Genomic DNA, 21896 nt, shown 5'->3' with positions numbered 1-21896 from the left:
TGAAATGATCTAATACAGACCCAGAAGATGGCCAAGGGGTCTCCAGTTCCCTTAGTGTATCAACAGTGGGCGGCAGGCGAATGGACAAGATTTTGTCCGTAAAATAGCTCGCAAAAGCTTCGCAGCCAATAGTCAAATTAAGAATTTGGCGGTCTCCTTGAGAGAGGGAGACCAAGGACCGAACTGTTTGAAATAATTGAGCGTGAGCTAGCGGACGCAATGGAAGCAGCAAAGAAATCCCTCTTTGCTGCTTTCACTGCCACCTCATAGGCTTTTATAAATGTCCTATAAGATGTTTCTGCCTCTTCGTCGCACCCCCACCTCCACACTCGCTCTAGTCGTCTCAGAGACCGCTTCATCTGGCGAAGCTCCTCAGTGAATCAAGGAGCTACCTGTTTGCGGGCTCGGAGAGGGTGGCAGGGGGCAATAACGTCGATGGCTTCGGAAAGTTGGCCTTGAAATCATCCATCAGCTCATCTAACGTATTGCCAGGGGGCATCGGATCCCACAGAGCTGCCTGGAAACCAACTGGATCCATAAGTAGACATGGGCACAATCCAAAAAATATTGTGCAGACTGCAATCCCGAACGTAAACCGATCGATCCGATCGAGACCCGATAGAGCGCCCCACCCGAGCACTGAACCGGGAGCCGTGGACGGAACCGATCAGCCCGGTCCCGATGGCGCAAATGCCAAAATCAGGGCAATTTTCAGTCCGTAATTCCGATTGTGCCCATGTCTATCCATAAGTCTCCGCAGGCAAGCGTAAATCCACTCACCGCCCACCTGGGAAAGGAGTGGCATGCTCAAACGAGCCTTCAGAACAAAGTAATCTGACCATGGCACTGCATCATAGGCATCCAGGACCACCATCATCCCTGCCCCAAAAATCAACTCCAGCGTGTGACCTGCTTGATGTGTGGGAGCCGAAACAAACTGGGAGAGTCCTATGGCCACCATGGAGGACAACAGGTCCATGGCCTGTGTGGAGGCGTCATCGTCAGCATGGATGTTAAAATCCCCAAGAACCAAAAGTCTCGGGAATTCCAAAGCCCAGCCGGCCACCACCTCCAACAGACCAGACAGGGAAGATGCAGGTGCAGTAGGCGGTAGGTACTCCAGGCATATTGCCAACCTTTCCTCGGCGTCCAACACTAGGCCCACACAATCAATGCCAGTAATTTTGGGGGTGGGGAGTGATCTGAAGGAGAAAGACTCCCGAATGAGCAAAGCCATGCCTCCCCCCCGACCACTTGTCCGGTACTGGTGGAGGACCGTATAACCTGGGGGGGGGGGCTAGTTCTTTCAGAGCGACTGTCTCACCCTCCCTCACCCAGGTTTCGGTCATGCAAGCCAGGTCCACATTCAATGCTGCAAGATAATCTTGCAGCGTTTTGGTCTTATTATTTATGGACCTGGCATTGCACAGTGCCAGTGTCGGAGAGTGGTTTAATATCCTAGCCCCACAATGAGTATATCTTGGGATGGGACGCAGATTGGAAGGGCACCGAGACCTACCATGTCTCAATGCCCTTCCTTTCCATAATCTGCTCCCACCACCGTACCTCCCACGTCCCCGGATCACTGGGATCGCCGACTCTGAGCTGGCCTCCTCACCAATGATCATAGTGCTAACCCACCACCCTCCCAAATCAAACAATCCACCAACTATCACAGACTAAGCTATCAGACATGCATAAAACCCCCAATACCCTACCAAATTAACAACGTGAACAATACACATAGACTACAATAACTAACACACTTGGTATAAAAACAACGAACAGCAGCAATGTGTTGTGAGACACTTTAACAAGTGTCTCGTAATGTGCACATCTAGTGAAGTGGCCACAGTTATTTCATATAGTAGAATCTGCTTGTATACTGAGCCAGATCATTAGTATATCAAGGCCGGGATTGTCTGCTCTGACTAGCAGCTGCTTTCCAGGATCCCAGGTAGAGGTATTTCACATCACCTACTTCCTGATCTAGGACCTTCTGCATACAAAGGAGATGCTCAGCTACTGAGCCCCGTCCTTCCTCATGTTTTTATTTTATATCCTAAGGAATAATCTCTTGGATCTGAAACTTAGTGTAATGAACAAGGAAGTATCTCAAGAGGGAAAGCGCTTTCTTTTGCGTGGGATGTATCCATGTGCTCAGATTAACAAGGATGCGAGAAAACTGCCACCTAAATATTCTTACTCTCTTGTTTTCATAAACTTTTGAAGCATGAAGATTTACAATGCACAAATAGCCTTCTCTTTCCACTGAATCCTGGTGATTGTGGATGCTCTGAAACAGAGAGAGCACTCCTAAACAGATTTACTCAGAATCCTACTTGGGTCTATTCAGTGGCACTTACTCCTAGGAAGTCAGTTCCTAACTTAAGGAAATTTTCCATTTACAGGCGTACCTAGATGGTATACAGTACAATTGTAAACAAAGTTGCACCTTTCTAAATCCAACAGATTTAAAAGTGTGTAACTGTTTAGGATTGCACTTGAAAGGATTTAGAAGGGTGTAACTCTGTTCAGGATTGCACTGTTAATATATCAGGGAATTTTTGTCCTAATCAGAGGCATTACTGTTTGCCAGAAACACAATCCTCGACTCAGTTGTTCCAAAAAAATATGGCTTTGATGTATTGTTTCTCCCAGACAGCTATTTAAAAGGAATCTAAATAACTACTTGGTCCAGTAGTTCGGGTAACATGATTCACAAATCATATTTTCTGAGGGAGAAAAGTAATTTTAAGATTTTGTCACTGGCACAGTGATTGGGCTGACAAAACTGGGTGTCTCATTCCTAGCTTTTTTCCCTTAAGAACTGGTGTTTTCTTTTGAAGGCCTTCAGTTATGGTCCTAATCAGCTGAGAGATTCTCACCAGCCACCCCAGGTGCCAGCTGGCTCATGTAATCCCAGACTTTTCTTGGCAAGTAGTCAAATATAACACACACTTTAAACAGCTGGATTAACCCAAGGATTCTTACTCCAACCTTTCATCTGTTTTTCAGAGATAGATCACTGCCGTTTAATTATACTTTAATTGAATAAAAAATATATTGCCAATACCTAATTAACCAGGGGTGCAGCTCATCTGTGACACAAAACTCAAAACTTGGGGGACGGGCAGAGAACACAGCATAAAACGAACAGCCTCATTTGTTTTAACTACATTTTCAGTGCATTTATGTGTTTGGGGTGTAAATTTCCATAGAAAACTGGAAACAATGAAGCTGGGATTTTTGCTTTGGTGACTTGGTCTAGGAAGGGCACCCCACCCCACCACACTTTATCTGCCATAGAAAAGGCCACTAAAAATAGCTGAGAATATTAGCAGCTTTATCATGAGCTTTAGCTAACAGGGCACTCTTATTTTCTGTTTGAGACTATGATCAAAACAGTAGTATTTCCTTAAAATTTCATAGTCTACATCGATACTATCTGCTGTGTTTTAAATGAAGGCCACATGTTTAGGCAAAAAAATGGAACTACTTTAACCATGCTAAGCAGATGTTTCAACAAATTATTAAGGACACAGGCTGCAATCCTACACAGTTTTCCAAAAACCTTGTGGAAGTCAAGGGATTAAAGATGGGAGTAATGTATGCATATGGAGAGAGAACAGCTCTGCTACAGCCTTCATTGGAATGCATTATAAATCCTTTCCATAAAAAGTGTGCGCATGTGGGGTTCTTTCCGTATGATCAGGAACCCAGAAAAAACAATGTTCCCATGAGCTATAGAGAGCTATATGGAGAGAGCTATATGACTGTATATGTGCATTCCAATGGATGTGCATAGATCTGAGGCAGAGGTTGCTAAACAATCCCCCTACCTCCTGCATGCATTCATTATCCTCCTTACAGCTTGGGTTGCCTCCTGGCATGGAGAAAAATGTCCTGTCTCTTTAAACAGAGACTTAATATATGGAAATAGGCAGCTGAAGCTTTTCATGGCCTGCAATGGAGGTAAATAACATCACCTGATAATGCAACAGGACTTTTTCCCCATGCCTGTTGACAACCCATCTTAGAGCATTTGGAAAGAACTATTGTGTCCACTGGGACACCATTTTGGGTGGAAAGAGATTTCCACCATGGGAAGTTGGTCAGGAAGGTTTAGAGGCCCAATCATTGATATACTTGAGGCTACATTGGAAGAAAAAAAAGCAGTGAGTTGTATCTTACTACTGCTTTCAGCTAAATGTGGAGACTTCTTTGGGCAGAAGAGGATCTGCCTCTGGAAGAAGGCGTCTTCTGCTGGAGTACTGAAATAAATAAGAGATACACAACAGCCTTTTGTACAGCTACCATGTATCTCAGTTGTGCTGGCTCAAGAGAGGTTCCTGACTGGCAGATGGTTCCCTCTGTTCACTTAGGATGTGGTATCTCAAAATGGCAATCTTAACATTAGATATGTTCTTGCCATGCATCTGACGAAGTGAGGTCCAGCTCAAGCCTATACCACAGTCATTAATTTGCTTTCAAGAAGACTCATTTGTATATGGTGACGTTATTACCCTGTGAAGTTAAGTGCACAGGCCCCTCCTTAACAAGGAATAATGGCTTCCCCCTGACTGGAAATAGTAGAGAAACTATAGCAAGTAATTGTAGGTTTACATTGTTTTTGAAATAATTCACGCTTACGATCTTTTTATTTTTTCTGCATGTTGCATATACGTTATTACATAAAAATAAGAAACTTCCTCTACTTAATAGCTGGTTGCTCCATTAAATAAACTATTTTGTATGTATTTGCATGCCACATGGGTACTTTTGGTCTCCCTACTTCCCGAAAACATTTCTAAGGTTGGTTTGCAGCAGAATGATAGAATGGGAGGTGTCATATCATGGACAGACCAAGCTAGCCCAATCTAGTCAAATCTCAGAAGCTAAGCAAGAGTGGCCCTAGTTAGTACTTGGATGGGGAACCACCAAGGAAGTCCATATTGCAATGCAGGGGCAAGCAGTGGCAAACCACCTCTGAATCTCTGTTGTCCTATGTGGTCACCATAATCCAGCTGTGACTTGATGGCACTTTCTATCATTGCCCTGACATGGATGGCCCAAGATAACCTGATCTCACCAGATCTCAGAAGCTAAGCAAGTTTGGAACCATGACTCAGGGGCAGAGGATAAGCTTTGTATGCAAAAGGTTCAGGTTTGGATCCAGTGTAGCATTTCTACAAGCGCAAGGATTTTTGCTTCTAAAACATGACTTTCTCAGTTCCCCCTCTCCCGTGGCAGCATGAAATGCTCCCCAAAATCGTACTCTAGTGCACAGGATCTCAGGGGGCATTTCCAGCTGGTGTGGGAGGTGGAATCTAAGAAAGCTATGCTCCATGAGTAGAAGGCCTTGCACCTTGCACCTACAGAAATGCTGTGCTGTATCCACCCCTCAGTCTCTGAATAAACACAGAAATTAGTTAGAAATCTTTGAATCTTGGGATAACCTGCTTGGTTCACCACATCCTCAAAGATTTTCTTGGACTGAGAATTTTACCATTTATTAACTGCCAGCTGGTACAGTAGCTACACATCAGCTGTTCCCTCATGCTGAATTCCAAATGCCAATGGATAAAAATCAATGACCATTTGAAGCATTTGCACAGATCAGGCAAATGACAAAACAACGTATTTTCCCGTCAGAATAAGTCCTCCTTTCCTACATGCAGAGTGATTTTGGTTTACAGTTGTACCCTAGGTGCTCTTTACATCAACTGCAGCCGAGCATTGACTTTTAATATGATTTGAATGGCACAAAGTTAATACTGAATTCTTTAATAATGCTAAATGCTTTTGCAGTCCAAACTCCACAAGAGAGACAAAACACAAACTAGGAAAAATAGCTTTTATTTCATAGTGTACAAGTTACCTCACAAAATACAGTATTTTAGCTTCAAGTACATTAGTTGGGTTTATGTCTGTTTCTGTATCAGGCACAGTCCTCCCCTCTCCTCCTTTTATGAGTATTTTTTTTAAAAAATGTGGCAGAGAATAATGTTACAATTCCAGGTCTGCCTGTTTTTTCCTTCAGGCTTATGCAGATGTCAGGATACCCCTGAGGGAGGACCAATTCTAAGGAATTGAATTTGATATTCTTTCAGATTAAGTCATTTGTATGTCAATGTAATGGTAAAAATGTGCTTGTAAAAATAATTTAATAAAAATGGAATTGAGACACGGCAATATTACAGTGCCTCATGGAAAAAACTCCCACTGGATTTAGTGGAAGTTTGCTTATGGAAAGAGGGCTCCTGTGATTCTCAAAGGGCAATTCCTGCTAGTTTCGCCTCACTGATTTCAAAAGGAAAAGGGGGAGGGATCTGGGTTAATATTGGAGGTCTTGATGGTAGCCGAGTCTGCACGGGTCAGTTTCACCAGTTCAGTTCCCATTCTCAGCATTTTTTTCATGACCGTCTGCACCAGATTTGCCGCCATAATGAGTAGTCACTCCAGCCACTATATGGCTTTTCCCTTGCAGTAGGCTATTTCCCTTGCATACGCTATTCTGTTTTTGGTGTTCCACCCTCTTCCCCCCCTCCCCCGCCCCCTGCCAGCCCCCTGCATTGTGATCATTTACTCTCATCTAGGCAACCACTCCCCCTCCCCTCCTTTCCATTCTTTCCTGCTCCCCTCTTTCCTCTTAATTTTTTTTTTTTAAAGTCCAGCACAGGATCGATGAATCACTGGTTTGAAAGTGCAGGGGAAGGTTCCCTTTTTATTCTTCTTGCTTTGGCATGGGTGGGGAATGGGGATATTGTAGGGGGCTAAAAGTCTGGGTATCAAAAATAAAGATATTAATATCGAGTTTTAGAACAGCCGCATACAAACCTATTCCACGCCTTTCGGCTTGATTTCAGGGGAACTGAGGAGTTATGACCCCTGTACAGAAGAGGCATGAGCACATATACTTGGAAGCAAATTCCAGTTATAGTGAGTGGAATTAATTTCCAAACACATATATGCAGAATTGATCCTTGAGCACAAAACCTTTACTGCACTGAATATACTAGTACCATTTATTTCAGTAGATGCAAATTCCTTAAGATTCTTATATTGAAAATGAAATGATCCAAGCACTTTTTACCATAAAAAGCAAGAGAATCCTGTCTGAAGCAAGACGAGTCAGTCAGCAACAGGTTCCCTTGACTCAGGAATGAGCGCCCGTTCCTTCTCGAGAAGGTTAAAAGCAGGTAACTGGGAAGAGATTTTCACAGGACAGGTATTTGTTCTTATAAATGTATCTCCATACAATGAAATCTGAGTTGAGTCACATGTTTTCAATGGCTGCATTTCCTGTTTTCTATTTCAAGGTCAATATATGAATGTACATGGGATAAGAATGATAGATTAACCACAGAAGACTACGGCTATCATACTTTGGTCACATCATGAGAAGACAAGATTCTCTGAAAAAGTCAGTAACGCTAGGAAAACTGGAAGGCAGTAGAAAAAGAGGAAGACCCAAAACGAGATGGCTTGTCTCCATAAAAGAAGCCATGTCCTCCAGTTTGCAGGATCTGAGCAAGTCTGTTAATAATAGGATATTTTGGAGGTCATTCATTCATATGGTCGTCATAACCTATAGGTCGGAGGCAACTTGACCGCACATAACACACACACACACAACCACAGAAGAATATGAAATAAAGTCAAATTCACTGAAACAAAGTAACCTAGTGGTTAGAGTGTCAGATTATGACTGGAGGGATTTGGGTTCAAATTCATGCTTTTCCACTGTTACCTTGGGCCAGTCATTCCCTCCCAGCCTAAGCTACCTCACAGGGTTGTCAAGAGGGTTAAATGAAGGAAGGAAGGGACCAGTGATGCTGCAGCAAGGCAAGCTCCTTGGAGAATGTCTGAGATTAACCTATTAAACAAACTTTTAAGTCACTTTTGGATTTTTTTGGGATATTTAATATTGCATATTACAGCTACTATCTCAAAGTTGTTATTTTGTTCATCGGTCCACTTTGCACTAATGTTCATAATAGCTAACGGGTGATTTTTCCAGCAATCATCCGGACTCTGGACAAAGAAAAATAGTGATTGGCTTGGATATATGATCATTACACTTTATGTCCATTGACATATTGCAGTCCAAAATCCATATCTAGTTATCTGAAACTGAATGCGAACTCCTGTGCGTCACCCACGCATGGTTGCTTCACACACGCTACATACATTAACACTGCAATTCTAAGAACACTTTACTGGGAATAAGCTCCACTGAATAGACCTGAATAGGACTCTAAGTAGACCTGCTTAGGTTTGCTATTTAATGTGCTCATACACACGCCCCCCCCCCTAATCTTCCCTAACCTGCTCTGTCCCAACAGCAGATTTAACCTACAGACTTGTATAAGGATCAGGAAGCATTGGCCAATCTCCTAGACTTCAAATGTTTCCTTGCATGTTTGGCTGCTCTTCTTGGAATCCCTTTGGTCAGATGATGGTGCACAGGCTGATTGCCCCCATGACCACCCTGAGGCTCAGGACTTGCTGAGGGGCTTTGAGTTCTTCTAGCACTGAGCTTCCTGAGCCAGGGTGTTGGTCTTCCCTTATGTACGTCAATGGTGCCAAAATGCACACAAATATTTATTAAGATTGAGGTATGCAGGATTTCTGAAATATTTTCAAAATTTAGAGAATACTTTTACTATTGATAAGACATGAAGGAATAGGAAAATACTGGGAGCAAGAATCTTCTCATGTCCCTCCAATAAATGTGGTGCAGAGTGCAGACCAGCTTAATAAAAACATCTTGCCTTGCTGATAAGTTGGAGGAGACCAGACCACCCTCTAGTGGGATACGACAGCACTTCAGTCTTCTGTATTTTGTCTCTTTTAAACGATGAACAAGGTTTCATAGCTCCCCTTGGTTTGGGAATTATTATAGTTGAAAGATAGCATTGGATCTATATATAGGTAAGGATTCTTAGAATCTTTCTAGCCCAAAGGTTTATTCAGATGTCTTCTGGTGCTTCTTTTTGTCTTTCTAAGTATGTGTGTGCATAGGTTGCTAAGGTATTTGGAGCAATGAGAGTTTCAAGTATCTGTCACAAATGCTCAAACTGAAGCATAATGAAGAGGAAGAAAGCTGATGTGCTGGAATTGACTACAGGAGGAGGAGGATTTAGCTACATGTTAGACACCAGTTAAAAGGGCCAGGAAGTAGGTGATATAAAAGACCTCTAGCTGGCAGTGGGAGACCAGCGAGGGCAGGGACATGGGAGGATTACCAAAGAGTTTCAGCCAGTTCCTAATGAGGCATGAAATCATTTCTTGTTTCTCTGAGATGTTATGCAGTCAGCTGGTGGCTATTTTTAATTTTTTTTAAAAAAAAAATATTTTATTTTTTCTTACTGTCACTGGGTTCAGAATATAGATGTCACAAACTGTTGTTACACAGATAGGAGAGCTGTATTGATAGGGAGATGATTTCTAACTGATGCTTCACTGAAGAGTTAGGGATCATAGACTTCACCACTATGTTGCTGTACGCACTGTCTGTTGCTCTAAGTGTGTGCTCCTATGCACTACCTGTTGCTTTATGTATGACCCTACTGGGTAGTTCGATGTTGTCTATCGTTAAGCCTAGAACTGCTTATGCTCTGTTTCAGCATTTCTTCAATTCTGTATTGGATTCTTGCTAATGTAATGTTATATCTTCATAAACTTGATTTATTATGGCATTATTTATTGAAATGTTCTTGATACTGGGTGTGCTTATCTCACATTATGTAATCTGCCTTGAGTCTCAGTGTGAGAAAGGCAGACTATAAAGGACATAAATACATAAATAAAATAAGCTATGACGAGAAAAATCCAGGAAGTTCTTAAACTCACATGCTTCCTAATTCTTCCCCTTATTTTGTGTGTAGAAGGGTCACTGAGGACTTCCAGGTTTAGATCAAACTGCAGTTTGTTGTACTGTCCAAGCAGGAGATTGTTCCCTTGCAAACAATCCAGCATTCTACAATGTTGTTTTTGATTCCTGGTTTGTAGGTAACAGTTGTGTCTCATTATGACTGCAGTTTCTTCTGACCCAGGCAGTCTTTAGCCCCTGTGCTATAGATGAGAGAAGGAGGGTGTCAAGAAACTCGCCTTGTTTGCTTCTTGTTCAGATCAATCATTTTGAATTAGGTCCTTTTGGTTTGGCTGGTATGCTCTTAGGTTTACAGCCTCTAGTTTTTATGGCCCCTCTCTTTGATATTAGAGAAAGACAGGTATTCTTTTTGAAAACTGAGACCAGATAGTCCCATTGGCTCTCTGGTGAATAAGACAAGATCCTGTCTCTGGAGGTGTGAGGTTCTCAAGGCCAGAGCCTTGGGGAGTCCAGCTTTGGCATTCTGGCTAATTAGCGCAAATCGGCTTAGGAATGGAGAAATGAGTTCCTTCCCTGTACTCACAGGTACAGTAACTGCAGTACTGACCTCACAGACGTGGCCCTCTGATTGGCTAATTTTTTCTGGCCCGCTGCAGGTGGCGAGCCTTTAAAAGGTTTCTTTCTTAGTCTCTTTTTGTTCCTCTCTGGGTTCCTCCTCAGTTCCCTTTGAGGTCCCTTTTTGTATTCTTGTCCATTCTTGCGGGAAAGTTTAACTTTTGAAGATCACGCTATGAGTGGGAGTCTATAACTGGTCACCCTTTGGACTTTGGGATTTGTCATCTGGAAACCTTGCTGAATTCTGCTATTTGCTTAAAGGTAACATCTGGAATATGTTTAGGGATTTTTAGTGTATGCTAGCCTAGCTAAAATGTTAATTTGCTTCTCTTGCTGCACCCTTCCAAGCTCTTTGATAATTGGAATTTATACCTACCTCATACATTCTATTAGTTATTACTTGTGTGTAGTTCTTTGTGTTACTGCTTCAAACTGGATCTAGTTCCTTGGCCAATTTGCCATAAGCTACCCGGTTAATTTGTCTTTGGGCTCAGCCTGCCGGGTGCCTACTCGGTAAAGTTAACTCCCGTTTGTTTGGTACCCTGAGGGCTGGAGGCTCTCCTCTTGGTCCCTAGCTGTAGGGTTCTCTGTGGATGGTTGAATGGACCTGTTGCATGTCAACCTGAATATAAGTAGTTCCTGGCTACAACTCTGCATCTCTACTGAAATAGCAGCAAGAATGATAGCTTGGTGTAGTGGTTAAACAGTTGGACTAGGAACTAGAAGACTCAGGTTCGAATCCCCACTGTACAATGCAGCTTCCTGGGTGGCCTTGGATCAGCCACTCTCTTCAAAGGGTTGTTGCGAGAGTAAGATGGAAGATATACTTCATCCTGATCTTCTGGAAGGAAAGATGGGACAAAATTATACTGAGTTAAATAAATAAATCAAAGCTGCTCTGCAACAGCAGTTTCAGTTTGACATGATCGAACAGGTGGCCACGGTATCCGCTCAGTCACAGGAGGACCTTTTTAGTTGGCTATAGACTTGCTATGCAGCTTACATGACTGGGTGCCCCATTATACTACTCTAATTCTTGTAATTGCAAAGTTTGGACATCTGGACTCCACTAACAGAAATGGCAAAACTCCCTTTAGGTCACAAGATCAATTCAATTTTCCAGTAAAGGCAGGAGTGGTCCCACTATAATTGTACTTTATTCATATTTTTAAATGTCCCAGGGAGCTGGTGTTTCACTCATTCTTTTCCTTGCCAAATGTTTCCATTATATACATCAGCACTTATGACATTTTCAGGAGGGATCCAGGACAGAAGTGATTCTTGCGTTTGCAGTTCTTAGCAGCCCTGGAGAATCTGGTGGACCCACAGCCCAATCCTATGAATGTGTCAGACTCAAATCAACAGTAGATGTTGAATTGATGGCCCAAGAGAACTGAAGGATGGATTCTGCCTCTGCCCAATTATCCTGCTCTGGCCACCCAAGACGTATTGGGAGAAAAACCTCTCCTGCCAGCTAAAGACAGACTGTAAAGGACAAATGACCTTTTGTGGGAAGACTATTATTTAAAAAAAACAATTTTCCACATCAGATTGGAAGCAATCTACATACACTTTATTTCCAATCAAAAGGAACTTTAAAACTTGTTTATTAGAAGGATTAGCTAAAATGTTTGTGCCACAGCCAAGGCACCCTACCTCTAGGGCAAAGGGGGTGAAGCAGTGCCGCAGCCCTAAGGAAGACAGCAGCCCAGTGGCTGATGTGAGGGAAGAGCCACTGAGGCTGATAGGGTGAAAGAGGAGCAGTCAGGAGGGAGACCAACCAGTACTAGCTCCTACAGAGCAATAGCCTCCTTGGGTATAAAGGCCTCCTCAAGGGAAAGGTCCTGTTCAGGAGCAAAGGAGCAGGGAAACAGGAACTGAGAGTGGCCAGGGGGAGAGGCAAAAGGAGCAGGGGAAGGCGAGTGCCTGTCAACTGGGAAGGAGCAGAGGGCAAACAGGCTTGGGGCCTTTGTAGGCCATAGTACCAAGTCATCTGGAGGCTCGACATTTCTGACCCAGAGGAAAACCAGAAGAAACTTTTTCTAACCCATGCAGACTAGCTCCCCACTGCAGAAAGGGTGTAGCAGCTGGGACAGGATCTTAAGGAGATGGGATTAAAACTCAGGCTGGAAAAGTGGCCCCAGCACACAGGACTGAGCAGGAGGAGGTGATAAGAGGTGAGCTGGGCATGCCACTGGGTTAGGGATGCCAGGGATCCCCCTGCCGATTCGGCTCAGTGGGGGAAGCCAGAAGGTAGGTGCTGGGCCTTCAAGCTCCCGCCTGGGGGGGTTGGGGGAACTGGCAACCTACACGGGGGTGTGGGTTGCCACAGGAATTGGCATTGCATAGGAGCCTAGTGACCAAAGAGCAATTGTTATGTTTGTGGTGTGTTGACTCATCTTTGGCACCATGGAAAGAAGGTGCCCCCCTTAGGGGATGAGGCCTCTGGCCCTGAGGGCTTTACAATTTGTTTAAAGGAAAGACGTATGTAATAGTAATGACAGCGACACTCGGTGCAAACTGTTTTTAAAGATAAGATTTGATTTGGCTCACTAATTTTACAGTGAAATCCTAAGAAGAGTTACTCCAGTCTAAGCCCATTGACTGGAGTAACTCTGCTTAGGATTTCACTGTTAAACTCTTAATAACCTTCATAGGCTAAAGACTCTTAACGGGCTTATAATACAATCCTGAACAGAGCTACACCCTTCTAAGCCTACTGAAGTCAATGGGCTACAAGGGTCTTACTCTGTTTAGGATTGCACTTCTACTCTTTTTGTTCTGTAGCTGAACTGTGGAAGGAGACTGTAGTGAGGTTAGCTACTAGAACCAGTTGCATCATCTGTCTCATTTAGCTTATTCTATTATTTATTTAAAACATTTCTACTCTCTTTTGCAATGTCAGGCTCCATTTTGCAATGAAATTTAAAACGGTTATTATTTTTTTTAATTCATTGTACTAAAAAAAAGGAAAAAATAAACAAGGGGCCCCATATGGACAAGGCGCCACATGCTGCCAAAAGCTTGAATAATGTACTTCGGAAGAATGTTCCACAGGTTGCCAGTCTCCAGGTGGTGGCTGGAGATCTCACGGAATTATAACTGATCTCCAGGCCATAGAGGTCAGTTCCCCAGGAGAAAATGGCTGACTTAGAAGGTGGATTATATGATATTATACCCAGCTGAGGCCCCTCCCCAAACCCTGCCCTCCCTAGGCTCCACCCCCCAAATCTCCAGGAATTCCCAACATGGGCCTGGCAACCCTAGACTCTGTCCCTGGTAGCCCCCCACCCAAGGGGATGCAGAGCAGGACTTCAGCAGATGTTCTCAAAACATCATATTGATGCAGACACATTATGATGATTGCACCAGTGTAGCAGAAATATCCCAAATCAAATGTATTTTTTTAAAGGATTAAAATTAGTATCTCTGTATTTTTATCAGACTCCTATCTTCAGTAATGATCAGAGAGAAACAAGAGCTGACTGTAGTCATAGAGGAGACTGGAATCTGCTGAGGTTAGATCAAATTTCAGGAAGATGATGATGTTCTAAAATCCTGGAACCCAGTAAGGTCACCCACCCTAAGCAGCAACAATATCCTCCTTCCCTGAGGTTTTAAATTCACCATTGGTCATCAGTGATGCCCTCCTTCACGTCACTTATGCACACTTGTGATAGATAGATTGATTGTTCTTAATAATATTACATGACCTGCTTTGGCCATTTTTCTGTCAACCAACCTACAGTCTTAATGCAATCTAAATGCATATAACGAAACTTCAGCCTAAGCTCACTTTCAGACCCAAACCAACCACTATATAGGCAACTGCCCATGGTACCAGTATCTCATAGGTGGTTCCTACAGCGATGTAAATTTCTGAGAAAGAAAGAAGAGACACTGCCTACCTACACTTTTCAGACAAGTACAAAGAGGCAGCTTAGCAGCTCTTCGGCTGGGTGATGTCTTCCTTTTAAGGAGATTCCCCATTCAAGAAGATACAACTAAAGGCCTTTTGTTCTTTGCTTTCTGTGGTATGCCATCAGTTCAGGGCATAAGCTCTATTCTAAAGGGAAGGGAAGGGAATACTTGGCTCAGAGAGAAAACATATACCCCTCCACGCATAAGGTTTTAGGTTCAATCCCCAGTGCTTCCAGTCAAAGGATCCTAAGTAGAAAGTTTTGAGAATGACGGCACTCTTCCTGACATCCTGAAGAACTGCTGCAAGAAAGAAGAAAGCAGACTGTCAAGAGATGTAGATAGAAAAAAGAGAGGAACTGTTGCTGGATCTGACCGAGAAGATCATAGCAGATGCCTTTGCACACAGAAACAGGGCTAGCCCAGCCCCATAGACACGCCACAAAGGGAGTCTAGAGGCCTAGAACAGAACAACCTTGGAGAGGAACTTTTTCTCCCTCTCTCAAAATACTAGAACTCAGGGGCAGCCGATGAATTTGTGTAGATTCAGAACAGATAAAAGGATATAATTCTTCATGAAAAGAGTGATTAAAATGTAGGGTATCAGACAGATTCACGGATGATGGATCACAGGCTACTACCCAGAATGGCTAAAAGAAATTATTCAGAGGTGGTAAACCTCTAAATGCCAGCATCAGGGGGCAACATCAAGCGAAGGCATCAGCCTCTATGCCCAGTTGTTGGCCCTCAGGAGTACATTCATTCATTTAAAACATACCTTACCATACAGAATTTAAGGCAGCATATAATGTAAATAACACAACTTAAAAACAGTTTAATCTAAGTGAAACCATACTAATTGAACGCCGTCCTGAATAAAACTGTCTTCAGATGCCTCCTAAAGAGTGGCCGTCGTCACACAGGCCCTTATTTCATCAGTTTTGCACTAGAAATCATTTCTTCTGTTATCTTTATTAGAACGGATTCTCCCATCTTTTGATGACTGCTTGCGCTTTCAGTCAGTCACATTAAAAGGCAAAAGTGCAATTCAACGGTCAGTCAAAGTGCCTCCGGAAATGGAACCCTAAAAATCATCCCCCCCCCTTTTTAAAAAAAAAATTCACATATTTGCGCTATATCACTCTTCTATTATACCAATGTTGTGCTGGGCCAACCCAAAAGCAGAGGTTTCCCTCCCATGGCAGAACAGCGCTATAGCGCTATAGCGCCATAAGGCTGACTTTTTAAAAAAAATTACTTTGAGGCTTAATTGCGGGTCACGCTGGGGCTTGTGGGAGTGTAGGGCAGGAGAATCAGAGTTAGGTGAGACAGATGATCAGGGAGAGTGAGCGTCTGGGTGTTGCAAAGTGTTCACAGTCGATCCAGGGCATTCACATGGAAGTTGATAAAGACGATATAAAGAGTCACAAAGCGTGAATTGGGGAGAATGGCGAAATCGCAAGAGAGCCGGAATAAGGTGAGCATTCAGCAGGAGATGGCACTAGTTTGGCGCTAAATTTATGGCCGTGTGACGGCGGCCAATGAGGGAGAGTAAGTAGTTGGCCACAGTGTGAGACAGGCTGCTGGACTAGATGGACGACTGGTCTAGCTCAGCTCCTCATGTGTTGTTATGTTCTTGACTTTGTAGCATCATATTCCTGCTGAGTTTGCTCCTATCCCAAACTCTGCTTTTCCAAGACTCTGACCCCAATTGTCTGGGAATTTCTCAAGCCAGAGTTGCCAACCCTACATGGCACTGAGGGAGGAGGGATTTAACCCTTTCTTCCTGCAACATTATCTCAGTCAAAACTGTCCCCCAAACTAGCAAACAAGGAAGGCCAAATTTTGTCAGATGATCACATAACCCATCTGTAGCTCTAAAATAACAAGGCCATTCATGTTTCCCTTATGCCATAAATTTGGTGTGATCCTGCCAGACTTTGTTTATGTTCTTAGGACTTTTGGATTACAAAGAAAAAATATATATCTTTGTGCAGTAAAGACTCCATAAAACATCATTCTCCTTGAAGAAATACACATAAGAAAATTCTTTTAAACGATTTACAGATTTAGAAATATTATAGAAATGCCTGAATAAAAAAATTGTTTTCCTTGACTCTGCCATTGAACTTTAGAAACATAACACTGCTTTTTCCAAACCGCATTTTGGTCTTTCTCTCTTTTTGAAGTATTTGGAAAAATCCATTGAGATGTTGCTTCTGGAGTAGAGGTTGCCGTGACAGGAATTGTGTTGTGCCTGACTTCTAGCATTTAGAAACTCAGCTTTCTTGCTCCAATCAAAACCATAACAAAAATTTAAGATGATAATTTTAAAAAATAGAATTTGAGACTGTTGTTCTTAGAATGTTAAGAATGCTGGGGCTCCCCCCCTTCACCCATCCCAGTTTCTGGACTGGAAAAAGATTTCATTATCATTCACAGGGGGGTAGCAAGGTATACACAACCTTTGGACAAAAGCTTCATTTCGTTTAACAATGCATTCAGTTTAGGACTACTAACTGACCTGGAGAAAAAACATTCTGTCCTTTTAATAGAAGTTTAATGTAAGGAAATGAGCAGACAAAGTTTGGTGGCACAGATGTAATTAACATCATCTGTTAAATAACACCCCATTAAGGATCTATTAAAAGACTGGGATTTTTTTTCTTCCAGGCAATTGGCAACCCTATGGGATGCTCACATGACACCTTATAGGATACTATATATGCCACGTTAGTCTGTCTGTAGCAGTGAAAAAGAGTAAGAGTCCAGTCTTGTTAGTCTTATAGGTGCTACTGGACTCTTGCTCTTTTCCAGGTGTACTCAGAAGAATTTAAAAAATGTAGGTCGTGTCTGCTTGGGGTGGCTTACAGCTAGGATAATAATACTAAATCATTTAAAAACACACATTAAAAACAAAGACATTAAAACACAATCATTAAAAGCAAAGGCCATTTTAAAAACCTTAAAAAGGGATCAGTAGCATTAAAACAAGTCAGGGCATAACAACAGCATAAAATACCTACTGAGCAGCCTAAAATGATTTTTTTAAAAGATCCTCAGGCCAGAAGCCGACCATAGAATGCTTAATAGATAAACCCTGTAGGTAAAATCCTGGGTAAAAAGGAATGTTTTAGTCTGTCACACAAAAGAAAGTATGGTAGGCACCAGGCAAGCTTCATGAGGGAGGGCCTTCAACAAGAAAGATGCCACCACTGAAAAACCCTGTCTCTGGTTGTCATCTATCTCACCACTGAAGATGGGGTCTGTTCCAGGACTCCACACAAGGGGTTTCTGGGCTCAGTTCCTGGGTGCTTGGTTCTGCTTTCTCCCACAAGTCTCTCAGCGTCTCATCTGCTCTTTGCTCAGCTATGAATTCTTCAGCTTGAGGTCCCTGTAACAATGTACCAACTTCACTAGAACTGTCACAAACCCTCATCCTACTCAGGGTTGGGCTGACCTTCCTCTACCCTGAGGTAAAACTTCTCCTCTCTAAGCCTAGGAAGCTGAATACTGGGCTTGGAAGCCTTTAGTAGCGCACTTGATGGTTAGCTTCAACTTTCTTTCTTGTCCCACCCTTCAGGAACATATACGTGGTATGGTTACCCAGCCAAGTCTAAGTAGGGGAAAGATCAGGGGTTTGCACTTCCCTTAAACAGAAACTGGCACACAAGACTTGTGGAGATTCAAAATGAAACAGAAGGTTTATTTACAAGGAGGTAAAATAAGAAGGCATGTAGGAAGGTTTAAACTGCAATAATGGAGAGGGTTTTATACAGAATACTTCACTGGCGTGAGGCATAAAACACTTAAGTTGCTGGCTTGTATGAGAGATGTTGGTGTTATCAGACTTAAAAGTTGTTACAGTAAGCTCTTTCTGAGGTTGGCACACCTTCAAGTCAGGTGCTCCTATTTTTCTCACATGCACACAGCACGACTTCCCCTTTTCTGCAGACCTTAGGGCACTCCACTGAGTCAAACCCTTTCAAGATACTGGGCAGGAGTTATAGTTATGCCCCAGCTATAACCCTGTTCCTGTGGCTGAAAAGGAGACTCCTTTCTATCCACTTCCTTGGCCCACCAATTCCCAGATCTTTTGTGTCTACACAGAAGATAGTGCTGTCTTTCCCACTTTAGTCCAAGGACTACAAGTGCTTCATGAACGTAATGTTTTTTTTTTCCTTAAAGGGCACACCTTCCCTTTCCTTCCTCACACAGAGGACTCTCTGGCTGACCCTCTCTGGTCAGAATCCAGACTCCAACTCCCTTTCACTCTTCAGTTTAACTGTCAACCCCTCAACATTCCATCACCAACTGCCATTTCAGACTAGCCACAAAGTAGGGGGGGACATGTCAATTACCCTCCACTCTTTACTGTTAAGCAATCTGAGCATTTGAAGCTGAGTCCATCACAGGGGCATAGAGAGTAGGGCTTCAGAAAATCTTAACTGGCAGACTGGACAATATGGGTGAAGGTAGTAGCCCTTCATGTATACTGCTCCCAAGCCATTTAGGGCTTTATAAGTAAGAATTTGAATTTGAATTTGAATTGTACCTGAAAACAGATGGACGGCCAATGCAGATCTTTCAGGACAGTGGTGATACAGTTCCTGTATCTCACCCCCACCAATAAATTGGCTGCCAAATTTAACTGTTTCAGAACAGTTTTCAAAAGCATTCCCTCGTTACAGTAATCTAACCTGGATGTGACCAGAGTATAGATCACTTTGGCCAGATCATGTTTTTCAAGGCAGGGTATTAACTAGTATATCAGTCAAAGCTGGTAAACAGTGCTACATGCCATAGAAGAAACCTCAACCTCTAGTTGTAGGCCAGGATACAGCAGCACCCCAGACTATGAGCCTGCTCCTTCGGGGGGAGTACAATCCTCTCCAAGACAGGCTTAGTCCTCAGTTCTTGGGTAGCTTTGCTGTTGACCAATAGTACCTCAGTCTTGTCTGGACTGAGCTTCAGTTTATTTCTCTCATCCATCCTGTTACCTTCTCCAGCCAGCCATTCAGGACTTACACAGATACAACCCAGCTCAGACTACAGAGATCAGTTCCCTTGGAGAAAATGATTTCTTTGGCATTATATCCATCTAGGGTTCCTCTTCACCCCAAACTCTTCCCGCGGGCTCTGCCGCCAGGAAATTTCCCAACCAGGATTTGGCAACCCTATACCCCTCCCTTTTCACCCACCCAGGTTTCCATGATATATACCATGTCAGCCTCCTCATCTAATATTAAATCCTGGACAAGGGATATTTTGTTGCCTTCGACAATACATCGAGGGATATTTTGTTTAGGACTGACTTAGCCTGGCATTCAACAACAGCACTTTAAGGACTGATGGATGATTAGCAGGTTACCAGGGTCCCCATAGTTGGGAGTGCTGGAATAGAGGCAACTCAGCATGCCTAGACATTGGGGGTGCTATATTTCTCTTTGTATGTGGGTTAACTTCCTCTCTCTGACTCCTCCTTCTCTTCCTTTGTCTTTTGTTCTTGTTCTCTTTCTCTCCTCCTGTCTTTCCAAGGAGAAGGATACATCTCCATAGCTCTCTCTTCATGCAACCATAATCACATACCTTCATATGCATGATGCCAGACAAACTGGCCATTCGTCTAGGAAAAGTACCCCTTAGACCAGGTTTTTCTTTCTTTCTTTCTTTCTTTCTTTCTTTCTTTCTTTCTTTCTTTCTTTCTTTCTTTCTTTCTTTCTTTCTTTCTTTCTTTCTTTCTTTCTTTCTTTCTTTCTTCTCTTCGCTGTGAACTGAAAACTACCTCAATAAAGCTCTTTATCTTTTTTTAAAAAAACAATGTACTTGTTTGAGGAGCAGACACTGCACGTGGTTTCACGCTTTCCTGACTGTGGCACTCTGTTATACTGAAATAACTCATAATTCCAATAAGAAGGACTGGAAGAGGGGATGAGCACAACTTGACCACGCAAGGCTGACAGTTTCCAGCCAGGGTCAAAGGATTCCCCCCCACACACACACACTTTACTGGCTCCAATTTCCTGCTGCCATTCCTGCATCTGGCAGGAGATATATTATTTTTTGGGAAGAGGGTCCTCAGGGCCTATGATTATCTTATACACACCTACTTGGAAGTAAGTTCCATTGAATGTGTTAGTCACAAATTTAAGATTTATTTCCATGTAAACATTGCTCCAATGGTAAACATCTGTTGAAGGTCCCTGGCCCTAGGGAGGCCTGCCTGGCATCAACCAGGGCCAGGGCTTTTTCAGTCCTGGCCCCAGCCTGGTGGAACACTCTGTCTAATGAGACCAGGGCCCGGCAGGACTTGTTATCTTTCCGCCAGGCCTGTAAGATGGAGCTGTTCCGCCAGGCGTATGGTTGATGCTAGGCAGAGCCCCCCTATCTAGTTGAGTGCGGACTGTGCCCTCCCCACTGGTGACATCTCCATCTGTTGAATACTTCCAAATGCTCTGGTGCTGACTAAAGGGTTATGCCCTGTGCCTATGTATAGTATATTTTACTGTGCCGCTGTGTGATGTTTTTAATTCATGTTTTTAAATGGTATCTGATGTAATTTTAACTTTGTGTGCAAATTGTGATCCGCCCTGAGCCTGCTGGCATGGGGAGGGCAGAATACAAATAAATTAAATTAAACCTGTAAATTCTGGCTTGGGAAATTCCTGGAGATTTGGGGGCAGTCAGGGCCTGCGCGCCCATAGAGGCCAAGTAGGCAGTGGCCTCAGGCGCGAGGACCCTGGAGAGGCGCCGGAGGGGGTGTCGGGGGTGGGGCGGAGCTTGTGGAGAAAGGGGCTCAGCAGGGATGTGGTGCCATAAAATCTGCCATCTGAAACTACTGTTTGCTCTGGGAGAACTATATTTTCTATTCCGAAGATCAGGTGTAATTTCAGGAGCGTTCCAGGTCCTATCTGGAGACTGGCTACACGACATGCATAGGATTAAGCATTCTATCACTTCCACTGGTCATCTATTCTCACAGCAAAATTTTTATGTGAGCAACATGTTACCATTCATCTCCTTGTTTTTACAGCCAGTTTTCAATTTGTCAAATTGATTTTTTTAAGGAGAAAAAAGATTCAAAGGTTTATTAACTTGGTAACTCTTTGTTCCAGTTTTCGATTTATACATTCTGGAGGTGTGAGAGAAAAATGTATACAGCTAACGTGTAGTGCTAGGTGTAAATTTTTTTCAAGTAGCCTCCAGAAAATCTAGGTAATAAAAACTTACAACATATGGATATACTTTATTGGTAAGTTTCCATAAGTATATACACATAATATCTATGTCAAGTGGAATTAATTTAAAATTGTTACTAATCTTAGCTATAACCACTAAGCATGTCAGCAAAGGGATGATCTAATAATTCATTTTTTAAGTATACGGCCAATCTCTCCTCCAGCCCCTCCCAAATCCTAAGCAAACCTTCTTGGAAGTCAGTTCCATTGGTGAATGGTACAACACATAGCATGTAAGAAGGTACATTATCAAGGTGATTGTATATTCCAGCTAATAGCTAACAGCA

This window comes from Eublepharis macularius, chromosome 3 (genome assembly GCF_028583425.1).
Source record: "Eublepharis macularius isolate TG4126 chromosome 3, MPM_Emac_v1.0, whole genome shotgun sequence".
Lineage (NCBI taxonomy): Eukaryota > Metazoa > Chordata > Lepidosauria > Squamata > Eublepharidae > Eublepharis > Eublepharis macularius.
Note: the sequence above shows the minus strand (reverse complement) of the source record.